This window comes from Macrotis lagotis, chromosome 1 (assembly GCF_037893015.1).
Source record: "Macrotis lagotis isolate mMagLag1 chromosome 1, bilby.v1.9.chrom.fasta, whole genome shotgun sequence".
Lineage (NCBI taxonomy): Eukaryota > Metazoa > Chordata > Mammalia > Peramelemorphia > Peramelidae > Macrotis > Macrotis lagotis.
In genome coordinates, this window is record NC_133658.1 from 780,741,570 (window position 1) to 780,752,135 (window position 10,566).

Consider the following 10,566-nt stretch of genomic DNA (forward strand, 5'->3'; position numbering starts at 1 on the left):
TGAGACTGATTGACTTCAACTTGAGGTAAATAATCTTTGGCTTCTGTATTGATTGATGATCATCTGTTAAGAACACTATGGAAGTGTTCAGCCCATCTCTCTAGTCCATCACTGAGTAGTTGAGGTGCACCATATGCCTTTGGCCCATAAATAGCTTTTAGGGAATCATAAAAGCATTTTGATTTGCTACTATCTGCATAAAATTGAATTTCATCTGTCTTCTTACTGAGTCAAGAGTCCTACATCTCTCTGAGCTTCACTTGTACTTTACTTTTTTTTTCCTTTTCTTTAAGTTTTTTTGCAAGGCAAATGGGGTTAAGTGGCTTGCCCAAGGTCACACAGCTAGGTAATTATTAAGTGTCTGAGACCAGATTTGAACCCAGGTACTCCTGACTCCAGGGCAGGTGCTTTATCCACTGCACCACCTAGCCACTCCCTGTACTTTACTTTTGATGGAATTAAATGCTTAGAAAGGGATGACTTATCCTGCTGGTAAACCCTGTGGATTTTTCATTTGTAACAGCTTCTGTATTTCCCCATTATTTTCATCAAATCACTCTTGGTGATTGTGAGTGTTCTGGCCCAGATGAGTAAATGCAGTGCTGTAAACTGTGTCTTTGAAAGCTGCCCACCCCTTTTCTGCTCCCCTTTTGCCAACTCTGTGTTGGCTCAGTTTTCCCTCCAAGTTAGCAGCAAACTGTTCCCATTCAGATAGATACTCTAATCTCTTGACAGTAATTCTAGTATTCATTTTGCCTTGAGACTGTCATTTTGGTTGAATGTGAATATTTAGCTTAGAGAAGATGAGTCTGTGATCAGTCCAACATTCTGCACCACACATTGCCATTATCTCTCACATCTTGTCTATCTCTTTTCATAGTTTAAAACATGCCAATGTTTGCTATGAAGGTGCATCCAGGAAGTTTTCTTGCATTTGGGTAACTGGAAGGCTGTGTTTATGATGAGAAGGTCATGAGATGCACAAGGCTTCAGGAGTAGGGGACCATTGCTGTTGCTGTTTCCAACTCCATTCCTCCTAAGAACTTCCTGTCATGTCTGAAAATCTGAGCCTTCTCTAGCATTAAAGTCACCCAGAACCATAAGCTTGTCTTCTTGAATGTCTACCAAAAATGTAAACCACAGGCTCAGGACAATGAGATTGCCACTTCCAGGAATATACCATGTGCCTATGATCCCACCATGATGAACATTAATGAAATTAATGAAATATTTTATGAAGACCTGGAGATCCTTATCATCAGTGTACCAAAAGAAGACAAGCTTGATGAAGTAGGTATGATGTTTATCTTCTGCAAGAAGTGATGTGCTGGACTTGAAGGTCACACACTTTGGGAGAGGAAGGATGGGTGCATCCTTATGTTTTGTGCCCCATGGGCAATGAATGCTGTCTTGGCCTCTCCCTGGAGGACTGCCCCCCTCCCCTGTAACTTTTGCATTGTAGCATACCTGAACCCAGGTGCTAAACCACTCCTCAAGAGTCCAACCCACTACAGAAATGCATTTAAAAATGTCCAGATCTGCTAAAATAAAATAACAATATAACCATTGAAAGAATCCACAGAACCTCCAGAAAGACAGCCCAGGATAAAAACTCCAAAGACTGTAATAGCCAAATGCCAGAACTCTCAAATAAAGGAAAGAATATTGCAAGCAGAAAAAGGAAAACAATTCAAATGCAAAGAGAACACAATCAGACTCACACAGGACCTATCAGCCTCAACACTGAAGGATCAGAAGAACTGGAATAACATATTTCAGAGAACTAAGGACCTGGGATAACAACTCAGAATGTACTACCCTGCAAAGTTTATCATATACTGTCAGGGGAAAAGATGGATATTCAATGAGATAAAGGACTTCTGAATTTTCTGACACAAAGATCAGAACTAAACAGAGAATTCAATTGCCAAATGCAAGACTGAAGAGTTGCATAAAAAAGGTAAATAAGGGGCGGCTAGGTGGCATAGTGGATAGAGCACCAACCCTGGAGTCAGAAGTACCTGAGTTCAAATCGAGTCTCAGACACTTAATAATTGCCTAGCTGTGTGACCTTGTATTTGATTGGTTATAGTTTATATTATCCCCATCCAGAGGAAGAAAAACAAAACAGAGCAAAACACACAGGGGAAAAAAAAAAGCAATCTTTCTGAATCTGATGAGCACTTTCTAAAAATTATCTCTTATGTATCTCTTTCCCTTAATCTTAATTCCTCATGCCAAAAATTACTAATTTGTAAATATGTTTAACAAAATATGTGTGGAAAAAGCCAACCCTGCTGATTGGGAGGGGGAGGAAGGGAAGGTGGAGGGAAATTTTGTGCCTTGGGAATATGCATGTACAAATGGATGCTTTTAAATTTTAAAATTAAAAAAAAAGAAAAATACATTTAAGTAAGGGAACCTAGAAGAAAAGCACTCTCTTCTCCCTACAAGGATGGACATGCTGTCTTTCTCTGGAAGTTAAAGCCATGTGCTCCAGGCCTAGGCTGTGGGATCATTATAGTTTCTCTCCTTCCTCCCTTACTTTCAGGCAGCCTTACCTAAAACTTTGTAATTCACCCTTTCCTCCTGTGATTTACTAGCATAATCTGTAAAATTGTCAGGCTTCTAAAATAAATCCTGAACTATTTCAACTCCAGTGCTAGTTGTGAATTCCTTTACTTCCAATAACTCCCAATCTTAAATGACAGCACAAATTTATCTAACAACACAACCACACCCAAAGGTAGAAAAAAAATGTGTTAGTACCTCTATTATTTAGTAGAAACATCCTAGGGAATTTGGGTTGACGACCAGAATCACCCAAAATTAGGACTCATAAAAGTTGGAATTTGAAACTAGGTTTTCTTGATTCAAAGTCTAGTACCCTATACATTATAACAGGCTGTCTCTTAACAAATATAACAGAAAGATAAACCAATTTTAAAAAACTGAGATTTAAAAAAGAACATTTAAAAATTAAATCCACTAGACTTTTGGCAACTGAGTAGAGCTATTAAAAGCCATACTTATTTTATATCATCTTATGGTAATGTAGAAAGAATTGATAAATGTCAAGAAATTAAATTCCTATTTTGTTGTTGAGTTATACCCATCCTGTAACACTATCCTTGATCCTATTTGGGTTTTTCTTGGCAAAGATACCAGAATGGTTTACTATTTCCTTCTTTATTTCACTTGACAGATGAGGTAAACAGGATTAAGTGACTAGCCTAGGGTCACATAAGTAGTAAGTGTCTTGAGACCTGATTCAAATTCAACTCCTCCTGAATCTAGCTAGCTGTTCAAATTCATACTTGACAATAAATAATTATGATAACAATTATTATCAAGAACTTGGGGCAGGGGGGCTTGGTGGCGCAGTGGATAAAGCACCAGCCCTGGAGTCAGGAGTACCTGGGTTCATATCTGGTCTCAGACACTTAATAATTACCTAGCTGTGTGGCCTTGGGCAAGCCACTTAACCCCATTAGCCTTTCAAAAACCTAAAAAAAAACTGCTCAGGATTTTATTATAAATATAGCAAAGTAAACAGGTTAAAAAAATCCTAGAAAAGCAATATGCCCTTTGAGCAAGGTCAAGTTTGAGAGTGAGAAAGGGATAGAGAGAGAGAAAAGGTCAGGCAGCCACCAGGCTTGGCTTAGTCTGGCCACGTGGCATGGGGGGAGGCCTGTGGTGCTCCACATGACCTAAGAAAGAGTATGAGAAAAAACCATCCTTCTAAATGGAAGTTGGAGTTGAAGAAGAAAGAAAACTGAAAAAAAGGAGAAAAAGCAGAGGAGGAGAAGAAAGAAGAAACAGGAGGAGGAAGAGGAGGAAGAGGAGGAAGAGAAGAAGGAAAAGGAGAAGAAACAAGAAGCTATAAGTGGGGTGTTACTCTTCTATAGTAGGTTGAACAAGGGGTGATACTTGGGGAATGGTCTTGCACCTTGAGCCAAGTATCTTTCAATGGCAAGCTACATAATGGTCCTTCCTGTCCCATGGTGCCGACCCCCAAGTTCAACATGCCATTTCCTGTCATGCCAGCATCTATGGCCAAGGTTATTTGAAGGGGAAAATGGAAGACAGATTACAAACAACAGAAGTCAGTTCACATCTCAGGAACAAAGAGTCTTCCACAATTAACAAGATTTTAATAGCATTAAAACTACATTCATAATTCTCTATATCAGCAATAAAGGTAATGAATAATGTGGGTTTCCTTGGAAAAGTTTCTAAGAGTTAAAGCCATAACAACAATAATAATAATATGGAGTCCATATCAATGAAATCTATGAATAATGTAAGCCAAAAAAACCCCACAGTGATTGGGGCCCGACCATAATGAGCAGAATAAGACCTTGCATGCCAGAAATTCTAGCCAAAAAACAGTGATATGGCACCTAGGTGTCTGGGAGAGCAATAAACCCCCAAATATCAGTCAATCTACACTAAAATACTCCTCCTCACTTTGTCTGATTTCTATATTAACCATTAAATATGACCTCTAGTCACCTAGACTGCCCTAGGTTAAGTATTCCATTTTGATTGTTAAATTTCTTATATAATTGATCTGAGCATCCCAGACTCTTTCTTTTGATACCATATTGGACCCCCTGTGGGGGGGGGATATCCCACTAAAGGGGGATTTTCAAATCAAGACAAAATATGAACACAATTACAAAACTAAATGTCAATTAAATAAGGATATCCTAAATAATGAATGAATTAAAAAAACAGAATATGACAATAAATTTTTATATTACAGACAATAACAAAAGTGAGATAACCAAAATATATATGGGATGCAACTAAAGTACTTGTTATTGCAAAATTTATATCTGTAAATTTATTCTCAAAGAAGAAAAAGGGATTAAGGAATTTAACTTACAATTTTAAAACTTGTTAATCAACAAATTAATTAAAAATCAAGCAGAAATGTTAAAATTTAAAGATAAAAATGTAAACAGAAATATTGAACTGAGAAGCAAAACTTGAGTATTTTCAAAATCAAGAAAATTGTCATTGACTATCTTTGTTTTTAAGAAAAGAAAACCAAATTACTATGATGAAAAATCAGGGGAGAAGGGACATTAAAAAATAAATGGATAGAAAATAAAATTATGAGAAATTTCACTGCTGAATCATATGCCAACAAGTGAAAACCTAAATGAAATCTACAAAAAAAAAATTCCTACAAATTGAGGACCTCTATGAGTTTCGTATTAAAAATAATAATTAGATTAAATGTGTGTGTTAACTTTCAGGTTTATCCTAACAAAGGACCAATATCACCCTCCAGAGTTTGGTCTCAAAAAAAGAGCAAAACAAAATTAGGTTAATATATATATATATGGTATATGTCTATTAATATTTTTCTAAGCCCACTGATTATGCAATATGTATGGAGTTGGGAAAGGAGGTCTAACTAGAGAATTAAACCTTCAACTTGGAACTGGGTCCTTACACATTCCACTCTCAGATGGCTGGATCTGAAAAGCTACTTTTTCCATCAGGGAAGGGATCCTTAATCTAGGATAGGGTGGGGACAACTCAGGATGGGGTGGGGAAGAATATCAGACATTCCAATAAAAGGAATGCCTTGTCAGTTATTCTAAAGATCTCCACAAAAGTGAATCTTTCCCCTCCAGTATGTTGGCATACCTAGTGAACCTTGATATGATGAGATTTTGTTAAAAGTAGTCAGCAAAATATATATTCACATTGAAAAAAACTACTATAAAATTAATCAAATAGGGCAAAGCCCTGGAGATAAAAAAGGAAAGGCAAAAACTGTCTCTATCTTGGTCAGAATCACCCAAAGCTAGGACGCTTATGCAAACTGAAATTTAAAACTAGGTCTTCCTAGTTTCAAGGTATTTATGGGGAGATGACATACAGGATGTTCCAAAAGTCCTAGTGCAACTGCACTAAATTGCCGCAAATGCATTAAGACTTTTGTAACATGCTGTATATAAATCAGAACATAGAAAATTAAATATAGAGTAGATGAATTTAAACAATCCAGTTTCAGAAATAGAATTTGAACAAGCCATAAATAAACTACCAAAGAAACAATGTCTGTTCCAGATGAATTTAATCTACCAAACATCTAAAGAACAAATAATACCCTTAATACATACTATAAACTAGCATCAGAAATAAATAAGGTGCCTTATTGCAACTGGGTTCCAAAGGTCAACTGGGGTGAGGAGATCCTAGAAACAGTTGTGGTTCTTTTAAGTGAGAAAATCACAAAACTCTCTGATTGTGGGGCAGGAAGGGGAGTAAAAAAAGGTTTAAGTTTTAATTCACAGGTAACTGCAAAAAGTTCACTGAAAAAAGTTACAAGGTAATTCACAGAGTTCTTTATCAAGGTAAGGGTAGTGAATTTCAAAAGCAGTAATAAGATTAAATAAAGAAGACCCAGTTACAGTGTGAACAGGTGAGAACATCAAGGAAAGGGGGAAGGGAGAAAAAAAGAACTACAACTGTAATTAAACAGACTGATTAGCTGTCATTTCTTAGTCAACTAAAATCAATGGTCTCTTCATAGAGAGTGTAGCCCACCTCCTATGAAGGGAGGAATTAGGGCATAACCAGGAGGGACTAAAGAGTGGCTTAAAGAATGTTTGAGGGATGTGGAGCTGTAGATTAACCTTAAATTCTCAATTTAAGGGTAAACCTTACCTGAAGATGTCAGTGTGACTGGGAGTTAGGGTCTTTGATAACACAGGGTAACCTCAAGGAATTTATGATGAATAACTAGGAGAGCTTGGTGAGACACTAGTTTAGATAGGATTATATAGCAGCTTAATACCAAGTCAATATAGAGAAGTTTCAAAAGATCAAATATTTTAACAGTTTGCTAGGTACATTCCTTGCTTATAGAGGTTTTCTGATATTACAATATTTGTCTCAATATGGAAAAAGGAGAAAAAAAATTACAATACCCCTTTCCATCTAGAGTTCCCTTGCTTTGTATTCAAACTCTTCCTGTGAGATAAATACAATTCTGTTATCCAAACTAGTGAGTCATAGAGTAGAGAGAGAACCCATCATCACTAATGAATATTGGTACAAAAAAAATTAAATGAAATATTAGCAAAAAGGCTATAGTAATATATCCAAAAATTATTCATTAAGATCAAATTATATTTATGCCATTAATGTAACAATGATTTAACAGTAGGAAAATATTAGCATAATTAATATATTGATCACAAAACAATATTTAATAGTATTGTTCCACTCCCCCACTGAGGGGTGTGGAATTAAGGTAATTATAGAAGAATTAAGGTAATTATAAAACTAGAAATCTCTATTTTTTCAATCAAAATTATAAACTATGAGTAAACAAGACCTATGCATTTCTGTTGAATCAATAAATCCAAGCTATAAATTAGTTTTAAACAAGACCTTGATCAACTAGAGAAAAATGAAGTACTTTGATCATTGAATGAAAATTCAGGGGTATGTCTTAAAATATAGCATTAGAAATCAAGAAAATAATTGCAATTTGGAATCCCACATAGAGAATATGTGAACTTAATGCTTACAAATACCTTGACTACCTTCTTCACAGAAATATTTTTTCAAATTAAAAATCATAAAAATCTTCTTTTCTTTCTTGCTACTCCTTACCTTTTAGAATCTGGAAGGAGTTAATTAACACTTTATAATTTACAAATAAAGAGAGTTGTATTTTTCTCATACTTCACCAATATTACTTTTAAAAACAGCTTTTACTATGTTAATATACATTTTAAACAAATTACAGGACTCCTAAATTAATTGTATTTAAGGCTATGATAGATAAGCCCTGATCAAAGGGTCTTAAGAGACAAAAACTTATTTTTGAATTTAAAAAAAAACATTGCTTTGATGTCTGATGGGAGGAAGGGGAACCATTCTCTTTATTTAATTTAAACATAAGTCAAGTAGATTTAATGACCCATTATTTAACCTCAATTGAGATGATGGATTTGCTCCCCAGAATTCACTCTTGTAGGCTACAGTTAAACTATAGATTACTTAGTCTAAGCTGTTTTCAACTTGGAGTTGCAATTAAAGCCCACCATAGAAAAACTTGAGAATTTTTATCCTGAAAGAATTCCCTTCTATGAATGCTCTTCCAAATTGTAAACTCCTGATTCTCACCCTGCTTTTTCAGTTCCCCTCATTTAGCAAATATAGCCCATAGCTACTGTCCTTAGTTGTCAAAGAGAACCAAAATGACATCACCATGTTAGAGTCAAATTACAATGTGGTCGACTTTGGTAGATCAGGCAAGATTGGAATACTCTATCATAGTCAGCCCCAAATAGTCCATATGAAAATTTGGATAAATTCTCTCAATTTGTATATCTCTTGTTTTGGGGGGAGTTTTTTGAGTTACTACAATTCTGCTTTGCTCATAAAACACAGCACCTTCTCTGATGAGGACCCACCTTGCTGGGCAAACCTGTAACAGGGTCTCCCATGTCAAACAATCAATTCCAAAGTTCTTTAGAAAGATGCTTTTAGAGAGTGTCTTTGTATCACTTTTTCTGACAACCATGTGAGTGTTTGTTTTGTGTGAGTTCTCCATAAAATAGTCTTCTGGACTGTTTGGCATTGAAACAACATGGCCAGTCCAATTCTGAAGTATTTTGAATGCTTGAGGAATCCAATGTCTGGTATACTGTCCAGGTTTCTCAGGCATACATACATCAATGAAGTCATCACAGTAGCCTGTAGACCTTCAGTTTGGTAGACAGTCTAATAACTCTTCTCTCCTCACTTTCCTTCAGAGCCTCCCAAACACTGAACTTTGCTCTGGCAATGCATGCATCAACCTCATTATCATTGTGCACCTCCCTGGAAAGAATACGACTAGTGCCAGACCTTGGTGAGGGGAGTAGAGCATGTGGAATGTACTGGGAAAAGGATGAGGGAGGAGTTGTAGGGAAGGGTGGAAATTATTCCTGTTATCTCAGTGGATTAACATCTCACAAGTGGTTGAGGTACTAGACAACCATGATAAAAAAGTCAGACACCCACGGGATATACTAGGAGAGCACAGATAATGTTTCCCCTTCATCACATTTAATCTAATTCCTCCTGAAAAATACCTTTCCTTTTCTCTTCCTTTTCCTCCTCTTCTTCCTCTTCTGTCATTATCTTTCTCTCCTTTCCCCTCCTCATCCTCCTAATTCTTTGTCTTCCTTCCTCTTCATCGCCCTTCTCCTCTCCCTTGCCTCCACTTTGCTTTGTTTTTCCTTTTTCTCCCTCTGTGCACATGAGATATCATACAATCATTCCCATACCTATGAGTGCACTGCCCAAAGTAATGCAACCTCACAAGATATCTTGGGTTTATGGGCTAGATTTCTTTCTTAAGAACCAAGCCTTAAACCCAATTCACTCTGGCTTTCAGTGATTAGCCAACTATTAGTCATTATTTGGGTCCAGATGGCTCAGAGTGAATGTAAATAGCAATTATTTCTGTTTTGGTCAGAAACCCTGAAGGTCTTCTCTTGAATTGATTTTTTTTTTGGGGGGGGGACTAGGTACAAGAAGCCATTCTTTGCCTCATTTCTTACCTAGCTTTACTGAATGGACTTTGCCTAAGTCAAATTGAGATCTAGAAAAGACCTTAGCTTTTAAAAAAAGCCAAGGTCTCCCATGGGTTCTCTCCAGCCTGCTTGATCTATATCTTACTATTGGATCCAGATACCACTAGAGGAGAGTATGAAACTGGTGACTTTACATAATCATCCCTCACTATAATCCAATTCACTTGCAAATTACAACATTACCTCCCCGCTGTCATGGTCCTATTTGAGAATAAAGAACAAACAGCAATCTCTATATCCAGACCTTCCCCAGCCTTGGCACAATCTATTCAAAAAATGTACCCAAGCCTGAGCAGAACACAATAGCTATTACACCTGGGTAGCATCTTGAACAAGAAAATAGGGGTGGCTAGGTAATGCAGTGGATAGAGCACCGGCCCTGGAGTCAGGAGTACCAGAGTTCAAATCCAACCTCAGGCACTTAGTAATTACCTAGCTGTGTGACCTTGGGCAAGCCACTTAACCCCATTGCCTTGCAAAAAACAAGAAAATAGAATCTCATTATCTATAAGGTCCTTCAAGAAACTGAACTTTTAAAAACCGGGACTTTAGAAAAAGGAGGACTTCTGGATTTCCCTGAATCACTGGTTATTAATAATAATTCCTCTCAATATATTGTAGAATGTTTGGGGTGGGGGCCCTAATATCTGTATGTAAATGACATGAGTGGTCCACAGTGAAGTATAATTTTTTAAATAAAGGCATGACAGTCAAACAACTGGTAATAAAGGTCATTGGAGAGACAGGTAGTGATAAACTACCACAGTTTGACTCTAGGTATCATTCATTCATTCATTCATTCACTAAACATTCATTCATTCATTCATTCATTCATTTATAGGTTTTTGCAAGGCAAATGGGGTTAAGTGGCTTGCCCAAGGCCAAACAGCTAAGTAATTAAGTGTGTCTGAGGCTAGATTCAAACTCAGGTACTCCTGACTCCAGGGCT